The following is a 27,492-nucleotide window of genomic DNA, read 5'->3' on the forward strand; positions in this document are numbered from 1 at the left end:
GGAAGGAAATCAGAGGAAACCTATGAGGTCATAGGAAAAATGTCCAAACTCCACACAGACAGCATCCAAGTATTGAACTTGAATCTCTTACACTAAGAGGTAGTTGTGCTTCCGTGTCACCCTGACTCAAATTCTAACCTAAGAAGAATATCTGACTTGACAGAAGACCTTATCTTTAATAATTTTACTCTGGACTTATTCAGGCATTATTAGCAAGTCTGCTTCACTTTCATCTCCAGCCTAGTGTGCTTCTGTCTTCTAAGTGCTGAAAAACTATAGTCGCTTTGAAAGGCAGAGAAGCAGGGAGATAAATTACAAGTTTTGGTTTTGAGCTGTCTAGTCAGACCATCCCTTATAACTAAATTGGGTTCTTAAAATTCATTATTCTAAATTATTCACAATACAATTTACTTATTGGTTACAGCCAATTGGCCAACTTTTTGTGTGTTTAATGGACTCACACGTGATTTATTAAGCAAAATAATAGTAAAGACACAATGATTCCAACTAATTGGGACATTAGGGCCAGTACAATTTAACTCAATTAAATAGCTGCCCCAATTAGTCTAAGTTTCATGGAAATCATTAAAAGGATATAAAAAGATAAACTGAGTAACAGGATATATATTTAAATGAAATACAGAACAAATTAGAACAATACCAATACTATTACAGTACTCTAAAACTGTGTATTAGTTCCTAGTACTTACCGATGGAGGAATTCATCGATGCTGTATTCTTTTGACTGTGTGAACAAACTCAGCGCAGGCAACTGGGGCAGATAGTGGACTGCCATCATAAAATACTGTCAGCTATTGCATCATCCAAAATTTCATTTTCATTGTAACGTTTAAGATTGTCAATACCTTCAGATTTTTCATAGTTTCTAATTTGTTGAATTCGTGAAATCATTTTATCTTCACTCCCGGCCATTTCTGGCATCTCCATGCCTGACCTTTGAAACTGTAGTGAACAAAATATTCCTAAATTGTCTTAATGCTTGTTTCTCACCAACTATTAGTGATAAAAGTTGCAGCTTATTGAACAGAAACACATAAAACTGACACATTTTAACAACTGCTTGCTCGAAGCATGTTTTTTTTAATCTAACAACCACACAAGTGCACAAGACTGACACAAGTCAGAAACTATTTGGCAACAGTTTCCTGCCGTGATTAAGCAGCATAGTGGCCCAAATAACAAAGGAAATCCTGGCTATTTTCTCGATGCGTTTTTGTTCTTTAAGAGTCATCTCAAATAAGTGGCTGCCTCGATTAACTGATGGCCCAATTGACCAGAAACCAGTGTATTTAAAATTCAAGCTGAAGTTATGTGACTACCTCTACAGCCTGTCTACAATATCAGTCTCTGCAGACTCCCAAGAGCCTAAATGTGTTTTATGTTACTTTTAATTAGTGAGGATAGCTGCTTTTTGCAGCTACTTGCCCGTGATTGCCAAAGAGCTTGCTGTTAGTTTGGAACAGAGTCATAATACTGCAACACAGTAGCATTTGGGGCCATATCATTTACAGTATTCATGTATGGTTTATAGTTCCTAAGTTGGTATTAACTAAGAGAAATAAAAATAAGCTTTAATCATTTTAGACATGCTTTAGAATTTTTCTCCAGCTGCTTATATGCAACGTCTACATCACACTCTCCAGCTCACTGCTGGTTTGTTTTGGGTTTGGCATTGCTTAATGTGAATCATTACATAATACTATACTGAATTAATTTAAGTAATTTTTTATGTGCATTAATCCATGTGAGTGTAAGTCTGTTTTGAAAGCGAAGCCTTGAAGGGTGACCTGGTGTTCCGATCCCTAAAAGGCGCAATAAATCAGACCATTGACCCAATGTATAGAAATTTGCAAGTGGGGACTGTATGAGATGCACCAATGCTCTACGTCAGGGGTGTCAAACTCATTTTAGGTCACGGGCCGGATTGAGCAAAATGCAGCTTCATGCGGGCCGGATCAGTCGGACGCGTGCGAACGCAGCTTTCGTTGCCTCCGTTTTTTCAGCCTTCTCTCATGTGTCTCAGTCTCTGCTATAACTACAAAGTGTTTCACTTTACAAATTCCGTTTCTTATGAAGAAGACTGCCGAGCAAGACTGCCGAATAAACACTAAAAACCCTGAAGACCTGGTACCTGAATAAACTCAGCATTAGCCATATCATACGCTATAGGCGCTTCGATTACTGGGGCCAGCTTTAATAGTAATTAAATATTATCTCGTGGGCCAAAGATAATTCCACCGCAGGCCGGATTTGGCCCGCGGGCCTTGAGTTTGACATATATGCTCTACGTAGTTAATAATTGAAAACTGAGGTCTTACATCTCTTGGCTGCTCCAGTGGCATGCAGTTTCTGTTGCCCGTGTGTTACGAAGAATGTTACATTGACTGAATGCCTGTTCCCAAGATTGGAGCATGCTAAATTTCATTATTCCTGGAAAAGGTCAATGCAAATGCATTTGAAGAATTTTAGTAAAAACAAAATCAGTGATTGTATAAAATTGGTCATTTGCAATATAAATTGTGCCATCTTCTCCTCATTTGGGGCTTCAGTAGGCTTGCCTAAGATGTTAAAACTGGTGTTACAGATAAACTAGGCCTGATACAGGCTTCAGAGCAAGAAAATGTCTCCATTTGCAAATAATAAATGCACAACATAGCAATGATTGATTGTTGTACTGCACTTCCAAAATCTGGCTCCATGTAATAGACCTAAGTTCTTGATAGATTAATCATAAACTACCAATTTATTACAGATCACTTTGAAGTAATTTTGCAATCCATTGAATACAGAGTGGTTTCTCAGTCGAATTCTTAATCTTTCAAGACTATCTGGTTGTGCATTGATATCTATGCAGTTTTCATCTTGGCTGTTAGCACATTCATTTGCTTTGTTTTCTTACTCTGATTTTTTACTAGTAGAATCACATATTGATACTTTTACAGTTGCATTGTTGTTAATGTTTTTTTTAATTAAAAGAATCCTAGGGGTTTTACTTGTGAATATATAAAAGGAGGAGGAAAACTATGGTTACATAGCTCTTCTTTATTGGTGTAATGGATCTCTCTAGCTGTGAAAATAGATTTGTAATAAATTAACTTCCCAACATAATTAACCATCAAAAGTCCAGAAATGTGTTGAATGTACTTAAAGTACGTGAACAGTACTATGCAAAAGTCTGTTAGGCACATACATACAGATGGGGTGCCTTAGACTTGTGTACAGTACTGTAGAGTGGAGAGCAAGTTTATAAATCTGGTGGGAGCAAAGGATGTTGGGAATGGCGAGGATAGAGTGCCACAGGAGGGGTGTGCGGAGTGCTAGGGGTGGGGGAGGGAGTGGTGTAGGTGCAGACACACCCAGCCTTGAGACACCAGCCAAGGTCATTTAATTCCAAGCAGTTAGTTTATTGATCATTACAGAATGTTTTTCTGGCCCCTCCCCTCTCCCTTCCCCTTTTTCCAACCATAATTCCCCTCTCCCTGCCCCCTTCTCACTCAGTCCACAGTAGTGACCCATATCAGAATTAGGTTTCTCATCCTTCCATCCGTCATGAAATATTTTTTATTGCAGTACAGTACAATACATAAAGTTTCTACAGTACTTAGTAAAAGTCATAGTCACCCGAGCTACATATATGTAGCTAAGACTAAGACTTTTCCACAGTACTGCAAATTAGTTTTTAAAAAAAAGAAAATTTCACCAATTTGAGGGTAAGTACTTCACTGCTGCACATATAATTTCTAAGCTATAGTGTCTATGAAATAGTTAGAGATGAGTTTTACATTTACAAGGGATGATGCAGCCCTGTCATTGAGGGCTTGGATCTTAATTCATTCTTGTATCTATTTATCACCTTTCCTGTAATTGAAGTCTACATCATGGAACAGTGCCCAAGGAAGGAGTAAACATCGTTTTCAAAGTTTAAGAATAAAGCATCCTTAATATCTCTGGAGTTGTCAGGCCTTCTCCAGTAAAATGCTTTTGAATTATTATTGTCTTTCAGGATAATTAAATAAACAACTTGCATGCATGCTGCAACATTTTGCTGAGGATAAAATGATAATTTATTTTGTTTCAGAGCCTTTAGATCGAAAGACAAATGTTGGCTGGGAGAAGTATCTTTTTGAATATTGTTATGCTGTCTTTTACATTTGCCTCCACAGGTTTTCAGAGTTTGGCACCTGATCAGCTATCACACTTAAATTTCAACCTTGGTTGTATGCTCAGCTTCCAGTACTCGAGGTTAAACCGTGACTCATTAAGTGAAGTGGGTCAAGCTGGTGTACAATATCAACAAATAAGTTCTGCTGGTTTATAAAACTTGTGGAAACCCACCATGCAACTTCAGCGAATTAAAATCTTAAATTTTCTTCTGCAATACCAAGCTGTAATGTCTTTGAATACACTTACAAATGTGTCATTCTTTGAGAAATGGCATGTTTTATATTAAAACAATATTCATACTTATGGTAGTTACATTTTAAGAGCAAAAATTTCATGTGATTTTTAAAAATCATTCGAACTTCATTGTCTGACAAGTAGAGGGAGAAGCATTCACAGATGACCTGTGTAATGAAGCAAATGGAAAAATATTTCATTTGGAGTTCTAACTTTTGGAGACAATTTTATTTTAAAACACTGGATATTGAAGAATTGGATCAAAGGTTAATGTTCCTGAGTGCCATATAATCATATATATATATAATCATTTTGAACTTCTTCAGTGATTCATTTTATTTCTTAGATCAGTTTGTACTCTGTGTTCTGGGCCTAACTCTTTGTACTGGCTTGCTGTTCAAAGTTCGCTGTTGTGGACAGTATTTATGGAGTTTCACATTAATAGATGGACATGGTTCTGCACCATCTCATCCCTCGATAAGAGCCTTGCAAGGACAATGAGGCTGTTAGCATTTCAAAAAGCTTCTCAACCACAACTCTGCCCTTGATGCTATTGGCCTACATTCCCTCTCATTTCACATCGTCCAGCCGAGCGCCACAGCCACCTCAGTCTGACAAGTGGCTTAAAAAGCCAGGTTTAAAAAATGTAAAAATAAAAGCACTTCTGGAAAAGACAGTATTGCAACCAAAGCCCTAAAACTTGGAAGAAGGAAACTTCTGACGTGAATCTGACATTGATTCTGACATTGACCTGTTTTGGGAAGAGAGAAAATGTCAGGAAAGCTGAAGGCATCAAACATGGAGCACCAAATGAAGCTGGAGGAATTCAGCAGGACAACTAGCAACCGTCAACTGTCCATTCTCCCCCACAGATGCTGCCTGATCCACTGAGTTCTTCCAGCGTCTTGTTTGTTCCTTCATATTCCAGCATATGCAGTCTCTTGTGTCAGTGCCATAATCATCACCTTCAAAAACAAAGGCGAGTTTGATTGTGGTACCTGCAGAAGGAGTAACTGGTTTATTGTTGTTTCCTGTACTGAGATAGAGTGGAAACCTTTTTGCTTGCCGTTGAGACAGATCATCCCATGCATCAAGGTAGCACAAAATGTGTAAAAAAAAAATCAGTATGTAGGTTAGAGTGTTATGTGTACAGAGAAAGTGAATTACATGTAGACAAATAAAGGCCATGATGAGGTAGTTTGAAAGATTAAGAATTCTTTTTTAGCATAAAGAAGTCTATTCTTCCTGCAGTTTGCCACAGAGATCTCCATTGTCAGAGTTCTTCTCAGCCGCCCCTTCCCGGTAGCTGAAAGGCACCTCCCCGAACCACATCCATCTAGAATTCTAGAGGCACAATGGGCAACAATCTTCACCTGCAACAAGTAAAATGCGGGAACAAACAACCAATACAGATGGCTTTTTGTTTTACCGTACCAAAGTAGTAACATTGAAGTAGGTGTGGAGAATCTTTGTCAACTTTGACTGCCGTCAGATATTCATCTCCATTCAACATCTGTTCCATGATGTCCCTGTAAACCCTGATACTAATGAACATATTCTCAGTTGAGCCAATCCCAGTGTAAACTGCTGTTATTAAGGCTGTCTATTTGGTTCAACACTTTTAATCTGTATCTATCACCACAGCTCTGACAAGTTTAGCAGCAAAATAGAGCTAATTTACAGGATCAATGGGAAGCTGCTCAGCCCCCAAATCCTGCCTGAGGTCCGCTCCGATTTGCCTACCATCACAACAGGTCAACAGCAGATTCCATTTTATTGGCTCTTCATTCAGCCCTGGAATATATGGACAGTGAGGATACATACATCAGGATTTTCTTCTTTAATTATCTCAGCATTCAACACTGTCAGACCCTGAAACTAATTAATAGGCGCCATGACCTAGGCCTTGATAATTCCTTGGACAAATGGATCCTCGATTTTCTCACTTGCTGGTCAGTTTGGATTGGTAACAGCATGTCCTCTACAATCTTCATCAACACAAGTGCACCACAAGGCTGTGTGCTTAGTTCCCTGCTCTACTGGCTTTACACTTATGACTGAGAGGCTAAGTACAGCTTTGATGCCACATTTAAGTTTTCTGACGACAATACTCTTATGAGTTGAATCAAGAGTGGTGATAAATCAACATTTAGGAGCAAGATTGAAAATTTGGTTCAGTGGTGCCACAACAAGCTCTCTCACTCAACATCAACAAAACCAAAGAGCCGATTATTGATTACAAGAGGAAGAAAATGGAGGTCTATCAGCCAGTCCTCCATAGGGGCGAAATTGAGAGGGTCAGTAAGTTTAAATTGCTTGGCATTATCATTTCAGAGGATTTGTCCTGGGACCATTTTCTGAACACTTACTCAAAGTACAATATTTTAATAGAGTGGTGAACCTAGAATTCTTTGCCACAGGCGACGTGGAGGCCGAGTCTTTTGGTATATTTAAGGCAGAGGTTGATAGATTCTTGATTGGCCGGGGCATGAAGGGAAAATGGGGAGAAGATAGGAGATTAAGGCTGAGAGGAAAATCGGATCAACCACGATGAATGGCAGAGCAGACATGATGGGCCAAATGACCTAATTCTGCTCCTATGTCTTATGGTCTTACCAAAGCTTTAGCATACCTAAAATCATTTAATCAGAACATTTACAATATGGGGTTTCTATAGCTGGTACATTCTAGTACATACTATTGAATTGTCATGATGATGATGCAGGCAATGTTAGTATTTGTATGGCATTTGTGTTTGCAATATACTCCAGTTACTTCACTTGTTCACCTTTAAATTACACTTAAATATGCACTTTTACATGGACAAATTAAAGATGTTTTCTATATTCTTACAAGATGAACTTAAGGCAACTAATCTGAGTCAGTGTCGACCCTCATTCTGACATAAACCTGAACTCGTGCAGCAGTTGTGTTATGCTTCGAACAATCTAATGCAGAAAATGGTTTGAATTCATACTGCCTTTCACATTAGCTGCTTCCAGCTGACAGTAAAAGGCATTAATTATGAATAACAGCTCAACATGAAAGGCATTAAAGGCATAGACTTCAGCCATGTTAAGTGGTTCAAACATGCTATTACGATGAGAGCAAAGCTCAAACAGTTTCTTAAATTATTTGAAGCACTAAGAGTTTTTTGTAAGTTAGGGATTTTAGTGAACTTACAGAAGTTCAGCATTGAATTGATGATATGGTAGGAAGAGAGTTTAAAGAAAGAAAAAAGTAAGTCTTGAATCTATGTTCACAGTCTTTTTAGACTGCCCCTGAAACCTTTCACAACTAATAAAGTGCTTTGAAGTACTTCCTAGAATAATACAAGAAGCATAGCAGTCAGTTTTCTCACAACAAGCTGCCCAAACCAGCAATGATCAATAATCTTTTTATTAACATTGATTAAGATAGGTACTAATCAAGATACTGAAGTAATTCTCATGGCCCACCTTAATATATCACCGCTCTAATAACCCTGAATGTTCAGTGTCGATGCCATCAGTACAGTTTTGTTCTTTTGCGTTCTTTTTTCCTAAATCTCACTCCTTTATTTTGACACTCCATAAAGTCTACTCCTTAAATTATTAGTCATTTGTCCAACTGTCTTGTGATTCAATTCCAAAATATACAGTACTGTGCAAAAGTGTTAAGCACATGTAAAAAAAATTCTGTGAAGTGAAGATGCTTTCAAAATTAATGACAAGTTTCTAAATATCAAAAAAATACTATAAAGAGCAGTAAACAGTAAAAACTAAATCAATTCAGTATTTGGTCTGACCTTTAAAACTGCATCAGTTCTCTTAGGTACACTGTCGTGCAGTATACAAGAAAATTAGCTGGTAGGTTGTTCCAAACATCTTGGAGAAATTGCCACAGTTCTGCAGACTTTGTGTGTCTCGCTTGTTTCTGTCTCCAGGTAATCCCAGATACCTCAATGATCTTGAGATCACAGCTGTGTGGAGGCCACACAATCTGTTGCAGAACTTCTTGCTCTTCTTTTCGCTGTTCTTTACGACCTTGGTTATGTGTTTGGGGTTGTTGTCCTGCTGCAGACTGAAGTTGGGACTGATCGGGTATCTCCCTGATGGTGTTGCGTGATGGATGAAGAATCAGCTTGTACTTCTCAGCATTGAGGAATCCATTAATTTTGACCAGATGACTAACTCCATTTGCAGAAACACAACCCCAAACCTGCAGGGAACGTCCACCATGCTTCACTGTTGGCTGCAGACATTCATCCATGTAGCGCTTTCCCGCTTTTCTATGGACAAACTGTTAACTGTTTGAGCCAAAAATTTCAAATTTCAATTTGTCAGTCTATTGCTGCTATTTTCAGCACCCCAGTCCTTGTGTTTTTATGAATAGTTGAATCTCTTGGCTTTTAGACAGCAACTTTTCCCTGAAGACCACTTCTCACAAGCCTTCTCTGTTTCTCACTGTGGATTCTGAGAGTTCAGAGCTGATAGCAGTGCTGGATTTCTTCCAATTTAGAAGGGATGTAGGGATGTCTAAGGGACGTTTGATATATCTGTCATCTGCTGCACTCAGTTTCCGTAGCCAACCATTGCGTTTCTGGTCCTCAACCTTGCCTGTTTCTTTGTGCTTCTTCAGATGAACTTGAACAGCAAATATTGAAACTCCTGTCTGCTGTGAAATTTCTGCTTGGGAGAGACCTTGCTGATGCAGAATGACCACCTTGTGTCTTGTTGCTGTGCTCACTCTTGACATCATGTAAGAATTGATGATTTGAAAGTTGAACTGTCACTTCTGCCACACCCGTTTCCGTTTCAGTTAATCAGTTTAGTTCATCCAACTCATTATGATTATTTGCATTTTGTTTGTTAGCTTTGTTTAAGCATGGACTGAGCTATATATCTACAAAGTAATCAAGTTTATTACTTAATATATTACTTTCTTTAATGAAATACAAACATTTCTCTGTAACGTTTAATTTTTTTTGGAAAATGAATGTTTAGGAATCTAAAATTTGTTCTTTTCTACCGAAGCTCTCATGCAGAAGACAAAAAATAAACATCTAAGACGAAATTTAGATTATAAAATATCTCAGGTGTCTTAAGAATGTATTTGTAACTTTGTGGTGACCCTTGAAACATATTCTTGCATTGAAGGTGAATTATAATCACAAGTAGTTGTTGTTTTTACAGCAGGCAAAGTATCTGCAAATGAAAAGCCCAATTACAGATCACTGTTCATTGACCTCTGACATTTGGCATTCGGTCACTAGAGAAGTTGACAGTCGACTATGTTACACTGAGTGTAGGGGAGCTTTTCATTATCTGTCACTTTACGTTATCAATCAAATGGAGGCAGCATTGATTGTGTTATACCAGTTGATTAAACTTTCGCTGTAAAAATAAATAGAATCTACTGAAGGAGTATAACATTTACACTTACTTTCCAAAGGTAGTGCTCTTAAACAGGACCCACTGCATGACGTCCTGTTACCTGTTCATGATTTTCCTCCAGTAGTTACAGGTCTAGGTCTCTGAAATGATAAAAACAGTTTCAGGTATTTACATGCCCACTGCCAGCTTTGCCTACACTTCGGTAAAATTTTAAAAATCACTCTGAGCCATCCAAATCCACTGCTGTTGGTTTCTAAGTTCAGTGGCTCTTCAACAAGTCATTTCAAATCTCATTCAAGCAGAATGCTCCATTTAAAATAGTTATAACGTGTCCCCAGCCCCCTCAGATTACAAATAGATGAAATGACCTTCACAGACAGCAAAAAGGAAAGCAATCCTGTTCAGAAGCAGGGATCAATAGTGGTTCACAGTATAAAGCAAAACTGCTTATTTGATCAAGAGCGGAAAAAAAACTGCAGTATTTACTATACAAAACATGAAAATAGCACTTTAAAAGCAGCAATTACCTTAAGGAACACACACAAAATGCTGGAGGAACTCAGCAGCATCCATGCAAATGAACCACCAGTCAGCAGTTCCGGCCGAGACCTTTCTTCGGGACCGCTTTCCTTAATTACCTTAAGCTTTGGAAACATCCAGAACATGATTGAAGTTATTGGAATCATCAAAGGAAGGAGCCTAGTCATGGGTGTTTACTTTGTCCAGGCCAAAATGGATCCCTCAATATTGCTAATTTAATATAATGAACTTGTTTCTCTAAGCTTTGTTAAAATACTTGCTTAAAATATGTTGGAATTCTGAGTTTCAGAATGAAAGAATATTGCATTCCAGCTTTGATGCTTGTTTTTTTTTTTATCTAGCTGACGTACAAAGTTGTTCTGATGAGAGAATTGGTCAGGCGAAAAGATAAAATAAAATAATTGCACCCTTAATGGCTGTTTATTGATCTTTGCTTGAGAATGTTGTTTTGGTGACAGAATAATGCTTCACCGTGATGGTCCTCTTTCGCTTGCCCAGCTGCCTGTCAGCACTTACTCTTTATAATCCAAATGAAGATGCCAGTGAAGTGCAGTGTAATCGGTGTGAACCATTTCCACTGCAGTGACAGAAAAAGCCAAGGTGAACTAGTACCTAGTCATCATGCAGTCTGTAGAGGTGGATTTTATCTGCTTACCATGAGATATAGGATCAGAATTTTCCCAACTGACCCTTCGAGTCTGCTCCACCATTCTATCTTAGCTGATTCATTGTCCCTCTCAACCCCATTCTCCTGCCTTCTCCCTGTAACCTTTGACACTCTTACTAATCAAAAACCTATCAACCTCCACCTTAAGTATACCCAGTGACTTGCCCTCCACGCCATTCGATTCATTATCGTCTGGCTAAAGAAATTCCTCCTCATGTCTATTCTAAACAGACGTCCTTATATCCTGAGGCTGTACCCTCTTGTCCTCTATTTAAACATCTTCTCCACATCCACTCTATCTAATCCTTTCAATATTTGATAGGTTTCAGTGAGATCTTCCCTCATTTTTCTAAATTCCGGCCCTAGAGTCATAAAACACTGCTCAAATGTTAACCCTGTTAGTCTGTATTTAATCTTCTGGATGTAAAAACAGGAGAGGGTGGAGAGGCATGGAAAGGGAGTGTGGAAGAGAAAGAGTTGTGGTTTAGGTAAGTAAGGGTGGGTACAAAAACTTAGAGAGTGGAAAAGGGGAAAGAGATAGGGAGGAAAGAGGAAAAGGAAGGGAGACAGGTGGTGAAAGAAGAGAGAGAGGAGAAGGTGGGAGAGCAAAGGGAGAGAGTAGGAAGGAAGAGGAGCAGGAGAGAATGGCAAGAAGAAAGGGAGGAGAAGAGAAGCAGTGAAGAGGAAGGAAAAGGATTGAGGTGGAAGGAAGAGAAGAGGGAGTGAGAGAAGCAGGGGGAGAAGAGGAAAGTGAAACAGCAGGAGATAGAGGAGTTAGGAGGAAAAAGAGATTCAATCTTATTTTTGTTGATCATGAGTATTCTTCCCAAAGCCTATCTTGAATTGCAAAACTCCCTTTAACTTGTCTTGCTTTGTTTTTCAATCCATTAATTGTTTTGTACTAAGGGTGAATTTAATGAATTGTAAAGCTTGGCTTTCTGATCATTGTAAGTTAACTAAAGCTAATGCCTTGTGAAGGCCATCTACCAATATTCACTATTATTCTAATTTGATTATATACAGTACAATTCCAAAATCCTCCTATTTTCAGGTTAGAGCAGATGATTGCAAATTATGGTTGTTGCATTAACTAATGTACACATGATCCTCCGGTGTACTGAATGTACTGGGCATTCCCAATAGTGTCAGACATTGAACAGTGCCTACTTCTTATACAAAGTCCTACTCTGCATGCAAGATTTATGGACAGTATGGGCCTTGAGAATTGAAGCAGGTTTTAACAAAGAATTCTGGTCTGTTTTGATGTTAGTTAAGTAGCATATCCCTTACCTGAGTCACTGATCCTCTTTCTGTCCTATTTCTCAGTTCAATCTCTAATCTCACTTTCTGTGCCTTAAAGTTACCTCGGCCATATTTCCAAACCCATTTTGCTCTCTTCAAACCCTGTCTCCACAATTTCAATCTTCTAACCTTCTCTCTCGCTACTCAATCTTACCTCCAAATCATTGCATCTCTATCCCCAGCTAAGCCTTTAGCTGACTCCTAAGGTTTCAATGCCCTGTTTGACCATGTTCCCTCCCCACCAAGGTCAGCACTCTTTCCCAATGAAACACCTCCCACCCCATCAAAAGGTCCTGATCATTTTTCTACTTTCATCATTTTAAGATCTTGATCTGCCTCTTCTGTTCTCGCCAATGCTTGTTTCTCTGTGTGATTCCTTCACATCCCCTTCAGTGCCCAGATTCTAACTTCCAACACTTCTCTTCTCCATTTGCCATAATCCATATTTCAGCTGTCTGCTCCCAGGTCTAGAGTTGATTCACTTCCCCAAGATCTCTAGAGAAAACAATCACCTCACTTTGTTCTTCTCTCCAAACTTCTTCAACATTATATTCTTTTCATAACATCACCCCCTCTTCGCTGAACTCTATCCTCATTAACCTAGAGGATTGTTGCAACCTAGACAAATGCATAAGGGCTTTACTAGGCTAATTCCTAAGATGACAGGTTTGTCCAATTAGGCCAACCTGTTCCCTTAAGCTTCCTATGCACCCACCAAAGTTCACTAGCCTCTGCAAGTCAGTTTTAAGTGATCAGTCCCTGATCTTCTAATTATGTAGGGCTTGAGACTCCTTCATTATTGGAAATATCTCAGCATCTCCCCTTGCCCCTCTTGGATCATATATGTTTCAGTGAGATCACCTGTCATTCTTCTCATCTTCAAAGAATTAACATTTAACTTCTTTAGCCTCTTGTAATTGGACAGCTCTGTCATCCCAGGAATTAGCCTAGTGAATTCCTCCTATCCCTGTACAGTGCCTATAAAAAGTATTCACCCCCCGCCCTTGGAAATTTTAATGTTTTATTGCTTTAGAACATTGAATCACAGTGGATTTAATTTGGCTTTTTTGACACAGATCAACAGAAAAAGACTTTCTCGTGTCAACGTGAAAAGAGATCTCTACAAAGTGATCTAAATTAATTACAAATATAAAATACAAAATAATTGATTACATAGGTATTCACCCCCTTCAAGTCAGTATTTAGTAGATAAACCATTGGCAGCAATTATTGCCTTGAGTCTGTGTGGATAAGTCTCTATCAGCTTTGCACATCTGAACACTGCAATTTTCCCCCATTCTTCTTCACAAAACTGCTCAAGCTCTGTCAGATTGCATGGGGATTGTGAGCGAACAGCCCTTTTCAAGTCAAATTCTCAGTTGGATTGAGGTCTGGACTCTGACTTGGCCACTCCAGAACATTAACTTTGTTGTTTTTTAAACCATTCCTGTTTAGCTTTGGCTTTATACTGGGGGTCATTGTCTTGCTGGAAAACAAAACTTCTCCCAAGTCATAGTTCTCTTGCAAACTACATCAGGTTTTCCTCCAGGATTTCGCTGTATTTTGCTGCATTTATTTTACCCTCTACCTTCACAAGCCTTCCACTGCCTGCTGCAGTGAAGCATCCCCACACAGTAGGGATGGTGTGTTTTTGATGATGTGCGGTGTTTGGTCTATGGCCAAACATAGCGTTTAGTCTGATGGCCAAAAACCTCAGTTTTGGTTTCATCAGATCATAGAACCTTTTTTCATCTCACTTCAGAGATTTCATACATTATTTTCAACAGTGGCTTTCTCTTTGCCATTCCCCTATAAAGCTGCAACTGGTGAAGCACCCTGGTGACAGTTATTGTATGTGCTCTCTCTCCCATCTCAGCCACTGAAGCTTGTAACTTCTCCAGAGTTATTATATGTCTTTTGGTGGCCTCCCCTTTTTGTATGGTCATTCAGTTTTTGAGGATGGCCTGCTCTAGGCAGATTCATAGCTGTGCCATACTTTCTTTTTCTTGATGATTGACTTTACTGTACTGCAAGATATATTCAGTGACTTTGACATTTTCTTGTAGCCATCTCCTGACTTGTGCTTTTCAATAACCTATTTGTGGAGTTGAATGGAGTGTTCCTTTGTCTTCATGGTTTAGTTTTTGCCAGGATTCTGACGTACCAGCAGTTGGACCTGTGTACTTTTACTACAATCAATTGAAACACTTTGACTGCACACAGGTCTTCTAAAACAGATCTCCATTTTAATAATTATGTGACTTCTAAAACTAGTTGGCTGCACCATGATGAATTTGATGCATCATATTAAAGAGGGTGAATATTTACACAATCAATTATTTTGTGTTTTATATTTGTAATTAATTTAGATCACTTTGTAGAGATCTGATTTTATTTTGATACAGAAGTGTCTTTTTCTGTTGTTCAGTGCAAAAAAAACAAATTACATCCACTATGATTCAATGTTGTAAAACAATAAAATATGAAAACTTCCAAGGAGGCTGAATACTTTTTTTAGGCACTGTATATACTTCATAAATAGGGGGACCAAAACTGTGCACAGTACTCCAAGTGCATTCTCATCAATGCTGTATAATTGTAACAGTCATACCTATTTCCAGATTCTAACCTCTTTGCAATAAAGGCCATTGGGCCATTTGTCCTCTTAACTACTTGCTGCATCTGCCTATTAAACCTTTGTGATTTATGCCTCTGAACTCCAGTCATATGCAATTTCTCTTCAGTTCTACATTCAAATTCACCTTTTGATTCCTTTGCCAAAGTACATGACCTTCACACTTTCCAACATTCAATTCCATTTACGCATTCAGTCTGTCACCATCCTGTGCCAGTCAGTCATTCCCTCATCTCAATATGCCCTCCCCATAGTTCAACTATTTTCATTCATTAGCAAACCTGAAAACCTTATCTCTGCCCCTCCACCAGGTCATTAAGGTTCAAAGTAAATGTTACCTTCCAAATACATATCTGTCACCATGTACAATCCTGAGATTCATTTTCTTGAGGGCATACACATCAAATCTATTGAATAGTAACCAATACAGAATCAATGACTGATCAAGCAGAGTGCAGAGGACAACAAACTGCAATTGCGAGTGTAAATAAATAGTAATAAATAACAAAAACATGAGATAAAGAGTCCTTAAAGTGAGATCATTGGTTGGGAACCTTTCAGTGATGTGGCAGTTGAGTGTACTTTTCCCCCTTCGTTCAAGAGCTTAATAGTTGAGGAATTCTAACTGTTCCTGACCTTGTGGTGCATATACTGAGGCTCTTGTACCTTCTACCTGATGGCAGCAGTGAGAAGAGAGCGTGACCTGGGTGGTGGGGATCTCTTTTGATGGACAATTTAGAGATTTTCTTGATCTCCCCCAACCCCGCCTCCTAACAGTTGCTGCCTAACCCACTGAGTTCCTCTACCAGTCTGTTACTTCATATTCCAGCATCTGCAGTCTTTTCTGTCTTTAGAGGGCGTTTGGAACTTGTTTAAATAAACAAGCAATTTAAATAAACCCCCAAGATGGCATTATCCTACTGAGTATGGGAATTGAGTAATGTCTCCGACAACCTGACTGGCTATGTTTGGAATAACTAAATCATAATGCCAGCAACCATGTCAGTTCTGTTATCTGTCTGACACTGTTTTTCAGAGATTAAAAGTGTGCTCATTTTAAGAAATATTTTTGAAATGCCCAGGCATTGCTATTGATCTCAGTGTTCCAGGTTCAGATAAATTCTTAAACAGTTAACTCAAGTTCTTTGAAACCCTTATATGCACATCTCGGCAGTGCCTAGTATTTAGTAATGCCATTGCAAGCTTTACCAGATGCATAAACAACAAAAAGTTCTGAGAGCTTTCTTTCCTAAGCCAAAACATAAGTCAACAGAACCTATTGGGTGGAAATCCAGAAATGTTTCCTTTTACATTTTTCAAACTCTGCTTATTATATCTGTTTTAACTTGCTTCAATGCTGAAATTTAGCTTCATGTTTTGTCAGCTTTGAGCTGTAGGTGGTCAACTTCCTCAAACCTCTGCCTTGTATTGAGTAAAATTTTACAGCTGTTCCTGTGATGTGAGTGCAGCTGGATGTCACAGTGCTAATTGAATGGTGTGATTCACAGTTATTTTTCCATTACCTCACTTTTTCATGTTAGTCTAACTTGATTTTGTCTGCCTGCTACCCCCCACACACACCTCCCCCACCATGCTTTATTCTCACTGGGAGGAGGGGGTGCTGAAGAAGTCTCACCTGCTGCACAAATACGGTTTGGCTTTTTAAAAAAATTCCCACAACAGTAGTTTAAAGCTTTCTTTGTTGGCAAAGTAGAATATCCTTAGCCTCAAAGATGTGCCATTAGGACTTTCAGGATTTTAATACCAAATGCTGTAACTTTTAATTCTGCCGGAGTTGTAGTTCAATTGAAATAATTCAGAGTAAATAATTAATCATGAATTTTATTCTTTTCTGTGAGAATATGCTGACTCACTCCTAATTTGTCAAAGAATATTCAAATGTGAAAGCTTTTATTTCAGCACTTGGTTGTGAGCAAAATATATTTTTTAAAACTGCGCAAATGCATGATTGATTCCACTTCTAAATGCTGTGATATATTTAAATAATTCAGTTGAAGATTAACTTTACACTGTATAAAGAAAAAATGAACAAGAATAGGCCATTCAGTCCATTTTGTCAGCCTGTCACAAGGGCAAATATAACCTGCTTTGTATCATAACTTCTTTTTTTCTGCTTTAATTTTTTATTGACTGATGTTCTTTACTGAGCTATAGTTTATCAGTTTCACTTATGAAATTTTAAATTGGTCTAGCCTCAACAGTTTGTGGTGGGAAAACATTGCAATTCCACAACTTGAACAAATTGGTTATTGGTTGATTATCATACGGAGCAAGACAGAGAAAAGATTCTGTGTGCATGCCATCCTTTCTTTTCATAAGTGCATCAAGGTAGGGCAACTTAGAATATAATGTTACAGAGAAAGTGCAGTGTGGCTAGACTAAGTGCAAGGGCCAAGATGAAATAAAATGAGAAACCAAGGGTTAATTTTTATTGTTAAAGGTGTCCATTCAAGATGCTTAGAAGCTGTCTTTGAGCTTGAAGTGACGTTGCTTTCAATCTTTTTTGCCTGTCTCCAGATGGATGGAAAGACGAGAGAATGACAAGTGTGGAAGGAATTCCACAAAATATTCTCATTGTATAACCAAATTCTATTTGATAACATCCTGTAAGATGCCTTTTTGCTTGGAAAAGATGCAGTATGCAATTATTACCCTTATATTTTGCAGCTAGTGTAGGCAGAAGGAATTAGTTAGACATTTCATTACTAGTTTAGTTTGGCACAACGTCATGGGCCGAATGGCCCATTCCTGTGCTGTGTTCTATGTTCTAGGATATTTCAAAGTCATACTTCAGTGATTTTACTCTTGCCTTTTCCAGCAGTGCCTTTGATTAATGTTTCTTCACATCTGTTTTAATATTTGGTTTCACCATAGCTGCAAAAGAGCTGTGTGGAAGTCACTGCCTTGGCTCTTTCAGAAGATGTTATAATAGCTCTTTGGTGAGTAAGCTGCCTGCTGACAAGCATACCATCAACATAGGCCTCAGCATCCAGGACTGGTGCTCATGGATGCAAGCAGAATAGATCTGTGATTTCCGATATTAATTTGACCTAAACCAAACTGCCTATATTCTGTTGCAAAACGTAATCTCTAAAAAATCTCTAGATCGGTAAAAAAATCCTGTTGTTGAGGAGCAATTTGGGTGAATCTCGGAGTGATTCACAAAGATAATTAAGAGTGAGCGATCGACCTGTGTGTCAGAGTTTTCCCCAGCATACTGAGCATAAAATATTCAGGAGGTTCCCCTTTATTATAGAAACAGAAAGGTGGAGGTACTCAGCAGGTCAGGCAGAACCTGTGTTTCCAACCATCAGATCATTACCTTGAGACATTACAGGTAGTCCCCGAGTTACGAATGTCCGACTTACGGACAACTCGTACTTACAAACCGAGGAAGGAGAATGCTGTCCACCATTTTATGTCAGATTGCGATGCAGTCTACCATTTTAAGTCGGATCGCGGCACTGTCCACTATTTTAAGTTGTTGCCATTGACACTGTGTTGAGTGTTTAACTTTGTATTTGGGTTAAATTTTTCTTAGTAAGATTCACCCTGACCCCCCCCCCCCCACCCCCCACCCCCATTCCAGTAGGCTGGTGGCGCAGTGAGATCAGCGCCGGGCTGGAGAACGGAGGTTTCCGAGTTCGATTCAGTGACAGACCGCTCCCGTGCCGGGTTGATGTCGATCCAGTGACTCCCGTATCATCCGTGCCGGGTTAATGTCGAGCTTGCAATTCGACCTTGTAAAAAAAAAACACTGCCACCTCCAGTTTAAATTCCCTCACGGAATATTGTGGAGGATCAAATACCCGAACCCAGCACAGCCCCCACTTTTCCCATTTCGGCTGACTCAGTGTGGTGGTCCTTAGGAAGCAAGTGGACCTCGGAAGCCGGCGCAGTTTGGGACCCGCCACCCGCTGTGTTTCTGTTCCATTGACGGGAAGCGATTGAGATTAAAAATAAAGTGGAAATAATAAAGCGTTTTGAAAGAGGTGAAACGCCATCGATCATTCAAAAGTGTTAGGTTACAGTCAGTCAACGATCGGAACAATTTTAAAGGATAACGGATAAAGTGAGAATAATGGAGCATGTGAAAGGCCCTGCCCTGATGAAAGCTACAATTATTACTAAGCAACGCAGTGGTTTAATTATTGGAATACATATGTTTCTTAAGTGTTTTATATACATAGAAAGGTAAAATATATACTGTATACTAAGACAAACGTTTGACTAACTGATGCTAAATAATACCGGATGTACCTGTTCCGACTTACTTAGTAAGAGAACTTATGTTTTTTCCGATCCCGATCCGCGGTAACCTATGCTAAATAATACCGGATGTACTTATTCTGACTTATGTACAAATCTGACAAAGACGGACTCAGGAACGGAACTCGTACGTAACCCAGGGACTGCCTGTAAACTTCTTTCTCTCTCCACACATGCCGCCAGGCTTGTTTAATGTTTTCAGCACTTTCTGCTTATTTTTCAGATTTCCAGTATCTGAAGTTTCTTGGTCTTCACTTTCCTTTAACAGTGTGATCTAGTCCGTAGCAATTTGATACTGAGCCAAGCTAATCAGCAAATATAATATCTGATCTTTGCTGCTGTATTCTATCTGGACTGGGTTTTCCAAAGAGAGAGGGGTGTTTCCAAGCTGAATAGTGAGTGTGACATTTAAAAAACAGTCCAAGTGGAATCTTGCTAAATATTGATCAGAATTGTCCTAACTAATAAAGGTGGTAGTTGCATGAAGATATTTGAAAGGATATGAAAGGGAGAAAATGATATTGCTTTATATAAGTATTCTCCAAACACCCAAAAGGACCTAATCTTCCTGCTGTTAAACAAGTCAAATTTACCGAAGTATTTAAGGCCAAAATATGAATGAGCATTTTTCTCATTCAGTAGTAATTTTGATGAATTAAATGCGGTTAACAATAGGTATTTAACTATAACAGTGATGCTATATCAGTGCAGTTTATTTTAATATTAATGACAAATATTCATTCCTGCAGCCATGACATAGCAAACATTCAAGGAGCAATTTCTTTATTACATGTGGGTAAAGTAAAGGGGAGACCCATTTATATTTATTGCTTAAGAATATAAATATTAGGAGTAGGAGTAAGCCAATGTGCTGTTCACCACGTGACCTAATTTTTTCAGTTATGCCATTTATTTTCAGCCTACATTGATATCCTGGTTAATGATTTTTCCCTACGTGTTCTCACTTCTTTGGCTTCCGAGTACATGCCACTTCAGAACTGTAGAATTTGGGTTAGAATATTGTATCCTGGCAATTATAATCTCAGCAATACTGAAAGTGTAATGGTAAACTGCCGTGTTGACAGTTCATAGTGCCGATACTCAAATTGGGAACTGGAGAAGTATAGATTATGGAAACAGTAGGATTTGGGGTCTCTGGTTCTCTGTAAACGTCATATTACGGTGGAAGCAAAATGGCTATTTCAGGTGTGTGTCAAAATGTGTTTTGATGTGAGGTTTTTTATTATAAAGTGATGTGGGAAATTAAATTTGGAACAACAAACATTCAAAATTGTCAATGAAAAGGTGGAAAACATTTCAGCTAATAAGGGTGCTGAAAAGGCAACTATACAAGGAAGAACATTGGCATCATTGCAAAAGAGTTATGATTGTAGCAAAAAATATTTACAAAATCTTTTTTGTGGGATGTATGTTGAGGAATTTGTTAAGAATGCTGTCCCTTTTTGGATTGCAGACTTAATGGAAAAAAATACTGGATGATTAATGTATGGTTATTGAGAAATAGTTTTCTATCATATTCTAAATGGCATTAATTACAGCAACAGTAACATTGCCCAAGTAAATGAGTTATGGTACTAATTCATAAACCGTTTTATATAAAACCGCAGGTGCTGGCAGACCTGCAGAACTAAGCTATATCTGGGGACATTTTGATTATTTGGTTTGAGTAATGAAGCAATTCAAGCTGCCAAAAGTGGATGTGTGTTGCTTTATCAAGGTACAAGTTAACAGCATGTTTCTCGATCTTTTAAACACTGGGTCAAGCCAGTCTGCAATTCCTTACATTTACTCTGCCCTTACCAGTAGCACTTTAGTTGAAATATAACAAGAGACAGACCTCAACAGGAACTTTATAAAATGAAAAGATGAGGTATTATTACACCCTCAGGATACATCTGTCACTTTAGAAAAGGGCAGGAATACCATCTGTTAAGCTTGCTGCAAAATTACAGCCTTAAAAATGTTAATGTTATCAGATATTAGAATATGCTTTTAAATTTTTAATAATATAGTCTGCAAGAGAATTTCCATGCTGCGGGCACATGCTTATGGGGGCTGGAATTGCCATAACTTATTTCAGCTAGGTCCTTAATAATCAATGAGAGAGAAGAGAATTTCTGGGTCAGAATGATTTTGAAGGTTCCAGCCATATGAATTAGTTTCCCTAAATCAGATTTGATTTAAAGCTTTATGTAATAATGCTCACACTCTCTACTGCTAATAAATGTAAAAGTTACATACTTGAGTACCATTTTGATGATCACATTTATTATATCAATTTCTAATTATTGTCTGTAATGTCCTTAAATTAAGGAATACCTTGGTGAAACATTTTTTCTCTTGTAGAATAATGTGGTAATTTAAAGTCAGGAATCAAAATTTAGTAGATGTTTAGAACATTGTTGGATTCCATCCGAAATACCAACACACCATATTCCTGGTGGGAATTGGATGGTAGGGTGTGGCAAGGTTTCACCACAGATGTTTAGTTATTCCGATAATTAATTCCTATTTTTACATCCCACATTAAGTTCCCCCTAATGTCATACCCACACGGTCTCAAGTAAAGGGGTTGGAAATCCATTCTTGCACTTTACCAATGCCTTTCTGTAAAGGGATCCCAAAGTGCTGAGAGCAGTCTGTAGTGGTTACCTTTTCATTGCCCATTCGCAGCAATATGTGGACTTTCACTCAGCCGATGCTGGTATTCCACACATTAAGAATTCAACAAGTCGGGTATCTTTGTTTTGGTAAACTTTGTAAATGTATTGATATGCTGCTCTTTTTTCCAAAAGGCAAAATGCCCAAGTAAAAAGGAATCACATATTTTATTTAAATTTACACCTTATTTTAATGGGCTATGTTGAACTTTTGCTGACTTAAAATTCTGATGAGAGCAAAACCAGACAATTCTGAAGACATCACTTTGGGCATGAGCAGGTTGAATACCTTTGCCTAAATCACGTCATTCCCAGCATCCCATATATGGCTAGCCATCAGAGATACTCAAGTTTCCAGTTCTCTATTGTGTTAAAAAAGCAGCCACTCTCACTGCCAAACTGAACAACCTAATTAATTAGCCTCTGAATGAAGTCACTGAAACTGACAATGAATGTTAAAGTGGAGTTCTTCAAATGTGTGGCAATTCTTAAATAGATTACATAAAAGATACTAACACAAACCTTATTCTGTTAGAAGTTGTATCACTGAAGTTTCCTTAATAAAATACAAGTCTACTCCAAATACAATATATTGTTTTTTAGGAATTGAAATTAGACACAAAAAGATTATGTTGACTCAAAATAAAAGTAATGTATTTACCATCTACATCACTTTACATCAAATAAATGCAATTGCAATGAAAGCATGATGGCTACTTTCTTAGGAGTCTGGGGAGATTCGGCATGACATCAAAACCTTTAACAAAATTTGATAAATGTGTGGTGGAAAGTGTATTGATTGACCACATTACGGCCTGGTATGGGAACACCAGTGAGTTTGAATGGAAAATCCTACAAAAGGTAGTGGATTTAGCCTAGTAAATAACGGATAAAGCGCTCCCCGCCATCTACATGAAATGTTGCCATAGAAACGCAATATCCATCATCAACGATCCTCACTGCCCAGGCCATGATCTTTTCTCGCTGCTGCCTTCAGGTCAGTACAAGCGCCTCATAGCTCACACCACCAGGTTGAAGAACATTTACTACCCGTAAACCATGGGGCTCTTGAACAAGAGGGAATAACTACACTCATCTATTGAGATGCTCCCACAAACAATGATCTCACTTTAAGGATTCTTTATGTTGTTATTTCAGGCTGTTGTCATTTAATGCTATTTATTTATATTTGCATTTACACAGTTTGTTGTCTTCTATGTTCTACTTGCTCTTTCTTTGATCCTCTTTACAGTTACTATTCTATAGGTTTGCTGAGTATGCACGCAGGGATAAGAATCTCAGGGTTGTGCCTGGTGACGTGCATGGACTCTGATAATAAATTTTACTTCGAACTTTGTCGCTAGTTGATGCTTGAATGCATTTAAGTAATAGATGGATTGCCCGTTTCTTTAATACATTATATAAAATTCAAATATTACATTTAATTGTTTGCCTGAGTGAAGTTATTTAAAACAAAGTATTGTATGGTCTATTATCTAGGTAAATTGTGTAGAGATAGTGACAGCAGGCTAATCACAATGAATGCTTTGAACCCTATTGTGGATAGTCCAAACGTTTGTTAAATGTGAACTAGTCTAAAGGTTTTCAAATACTGTACCTGTCGCATTGTATTCATTTCATGATGATTCACTGCAGTCATTAAAGAAATATTATTACCTCATTAGATGGATTTCAGACTTCAGATCATTTTGCTTTTAAAATAAAGAGTGTCAGAGTTAAGATAGCTGACAACAGTTTGGAGTTCATACAGTAATGTATTAAGTCAGAAATGTGTTCAGGATGGTATGGAACTGGGTTTCAGAGGAATGAGCAGCTTTTTCCTTGCAGGTCTTTTGATCTTGTCGTACAGTTTACATTTCAAAGCATTCAATAAGTAACTAGTCAAATTTATGCAGATTACTTCAGAGAACCTTACAGCAAAGGAAGCCAGTCAACCATTCTAACTGGTTAATTCAGTTATTTCCACTCATCCCTTACACTTTTCCATAAGCCTGTACACTTTTCCTTACCCAGTGTTTATTCAGTTCTCTTTTGCTGGTCACCAGTGCATCTGCTTCAATTATATTTTTAGCTAGTACATTCCAGATCATGACACATGTTTTAAGTGTATTGGTACTTCATGTTGATGGGTAAGGTTCTTTTGGTGCATCACAGTTCCTACTGTTTTGTAAACAGCACACATTGTTGAGTGAACTATGCCAGTGAGGTAATTTTGTTTTAAGTGAACATAAGAAACTAGGAGCAGCAAGCAGCCTCTGGGTCCCTGAAGCCTTACCCCTCTTCCCGCAGTCAATACAATCACGGCAGATCTACACAGCTTCAGCTCCTCTCTGTACCTGTTCCTCATTGTCCACAATTCCCTGACAAAAATGTATCACATTCCCTTTTTTAAATATTTCTTTCTCAACAATTCTGTGGGGTGGGGAATTCCAGAGATTCACCACCCTTTGCAAGAAAATTGTTCCCATTCACCTCAGTTTTGTAACTATAATCTTTACTTCTTGGCCTAATTTTTACTGCTTAAGCTATAATAATCTTTCTTAAGTATTATCCTTACCAACCTGGATCTGGATAGGTATCTTGGTAGGGTTAAACCTAAGGTCAGATCAATATTCATGCTGTCAGGTTGGAGGCTACCCAGACAGAATTTAAGGTGTTGCTCCTCCACCATGAGGGTGCCTCATCTTGCCACAAGAGGAGGCCGTGAACTGACATGTTGGAATGGGAATAAAAATGTTTGGCCCCTGGGAAACCCTGCTTGTGACGGATGCTGTGGACATGCTCGATGAAGCAGTCCCCCAATTAACAACAGGTATCACCGATATAGAGGAGGCACAACAGTGTAGAAGGGTATTAGAGGCAAGTCCAGTGTCAGTATTTATTCCCAACCCTTTAACCTAGGGAGTGTTGAGAACTTGAACAGTGTGAAGTGAATGCACGTTTCCTTTATGTAACATCAATGCGTAGTAGAGCCAGTAAAGCTGAACAAATAGGAAAACAGCTGAAAGAGATGCAATAACAAAAACACTGATAACATATCAGAACTATATATAGCTTTAACTGGCTGAAGGTTGCTTGTAATGCCTTTTTACTCTTCCTTTTAGTCACATTCAAACGCACTGGTAGCCTAGATCCATGGGAATATCTTCAATAAAGCCGTTTCATCTTTGGCTGCTTAATGCTGCCAGGAATTGTAATAAGTAGTTTGACTTTTCTTACCCACCTGGTTTCACCTATCACCTTCCAGCTAGTCCCTTCTCCCCACACTGTTTTACTCTGGCATTTTCCCCCTTCCTTCTCAGTCCTGAATTGTTGCATTCACCTAAATACCCCACAAGATGCTTTTTATTCTCAAGACTGGCTGGTTGTATGTGCAGCCAGTCTTTAAGAATTAAGTCTTTTTGCCATTGTTGAATAGGCATACCTATACTTGGGCTTAAGCTGGATCAGATGTTTATGATTTTATACATAATATTGATTATGTCAGCACCTGAATCACAATATCACATTCATCCATTCTGTTCCAATGACCAAAAACTCTGTACATATTACCCCAAAGCATCCATATTTTGTAGCATGTGTTCCATAATATTACATTAATAATTTGATATTGTATATTAAATCACAAGAACGTTGACATTTTTACAATGAATGCAAACTCAAACCTTTCATGAAGGACTTCATAGATCGAGACCTAGATATGATATAATATTATTTAATCCTTCCTTGATAGTCCTTCATAGTGCGATTTATATCGGTGCCAAAGAATGGCCAGTAATTCTAAAAGGCAAGCTATGTGTAAAATGAAAGCATTCTTCAATCATAAGATTTAAATATACCATAGTGAGAAAGCTTGAGTGTTATTTTTCTTGCAATTGTAACTGTAGCATTGAGAAAACAATGACGTTTCCACAGAATGGACTCCATTTAATGGAGCTAACCCATGGTTCAGTAACCCAGTGAGTGAATGTTTTAAGTGTTACTGCTGAGTTTTGAAATGGTTCTGCAAAACCTAATATTTTATTAATTATTACTAATGGAGTATTGAGCAAAAGCACATGAAATAGTTTTGCAGCTGTGTGTAATTTATGAAATATCAGCCGCTCTTGGATAAGTAAAATATGTTTTTTTTTAAAGTATCAAACCAAGACACCAGAGCTGACATACATAAAGCTTTGTTGGATCATATTAATGTCAAAAATAAACATTCTATTAGAATAGTATTAGTAAACACAAAACATGTATAGTCATCTTTCATTGCCATCCATCTAACACGACTGTAATAAAGCAGGTATTGACTTGCAATCTTATGAGCTTTTACTTCCGCAAGGTTCTCTCTAAGAACCAGGTTGCTGCTTGCAGTGCGTAGTGATCCACAGCATGGTAGACTTGCCCTGTCCCAGACTATTGGACTTTACTGACCTGCTGGTCAAAATGCAGAGCTGAAAAATGGCCCTAATGGCAGGCATTTTCTCTAACATAGATCTCTGACCGGAGAATCTATACATTCCTTAGCTTACAGCTGTTCAATGAGAACCAGAGGGACTAATTAAAAAAAAACAGGTGAAATTCAATATAACTTTGCCAAACAAACATTATATGTTATACAAACATTTTTGTAGAGTCAAATCCTGTCCTCACAAGTTGCTTTTCAGAATGCTGTTGATAAATGGCTAATAGAGGTGTAACTCTCTTTTTAGTTTTTCTCCCCTTGATGCAGATTTAATGCTTGGTCCATTTCAAAAGATGAATTCTCTTTGTACCTTAAAGGATGATTTTCTAACAGGCTGTGGCTTCAATTTACTTCTTAGTAGACACAGATGGAAGACTACTATAGGCCATGCCATCTGCTATCCAGCCTATTGGCAAAAATGCATCCTCCTAGTGACTAAGCGCTTTAACACAAATTACTCATACAATACAGGCTATCAGCCAATCTGATTTGGCATTCCTCCCTTGTCACAAGTCCAGCCAATCACTTCCAGGGATAAAACCCAAGTCCATGAAATGTCTTAGCACCCAGGGCAATACAAGAGATGTACTAAACGATTCTTAATGATGTTCAAAGTACATTTATTATCAAAGTATGTATACTATATGCATCCTTGAGATTTGTCTCATTACAGGCAGCCACAAAGCAAAGAAACCGAATAGACCCTACTCAAAAAAAGACTGTGAAACACATATTATGCAGATTTTAAAAAAACAAATTGTGTAAACAATAAAAGTAATCAAATAATATTCAGAACTGAAGTTGACGAAAGTGAGTCCAGCCATGTCTGCAGCCGATTCCAGAGCCCGTTAGTTGCAGGCCACAGCCTCAGTTCAGCGCAGACACAAGTAAATCTCACGGAGCAGCAAGCCGAGCACCAGCCTGGCCCTGTCACTCTGACTTTTTTAATCTGGAAACTCGAGGAAATCTGCAGATGCTGGAAATTCAAACAACACACGCAAAATGCTGGTGAAACAAGCAGGCCAGGCAGCATCTGAAGGAAGAAGCACTGTCGACGTTTCGGGCTGAGACCCATTGTCAGGAGGGTCTTTTTTAATCTGGCCTGGCTT

General features: G+C 38.3%; 1 protein-coding gene across 2 annotated transcripts in view; it reads left to right on the plus strand.

Moving 5' to 3' along the window:
* cdkal1 (CDK5 regulatory subunit associated protein 1-like 1) overlaps nt 1–27,492 on the plus strand; it is a 508,040-nt gene that overhangs the window by 402,481 nt on the left and 78,067 nt on the right. The gene's annotated exons all lie outside the window — the stretch shown is intronic.

The sequence above is a fragment of the Hemitrygon akajei genome, chromosome 20 (genome assembly GCF_048418815.1).
Source record: "Hemitrygon akajei chromosome 20, sHemAka1.3, whole genome shotgun sequence".
NCBI classification, from domain to species: domain Eukaryota; kingdom Metazoa; phylum Chordata; class Chondrichthyes; order Myliobatiformes; family Dasyatidae; genus Hemitrygon; species Hemitrygon akajei.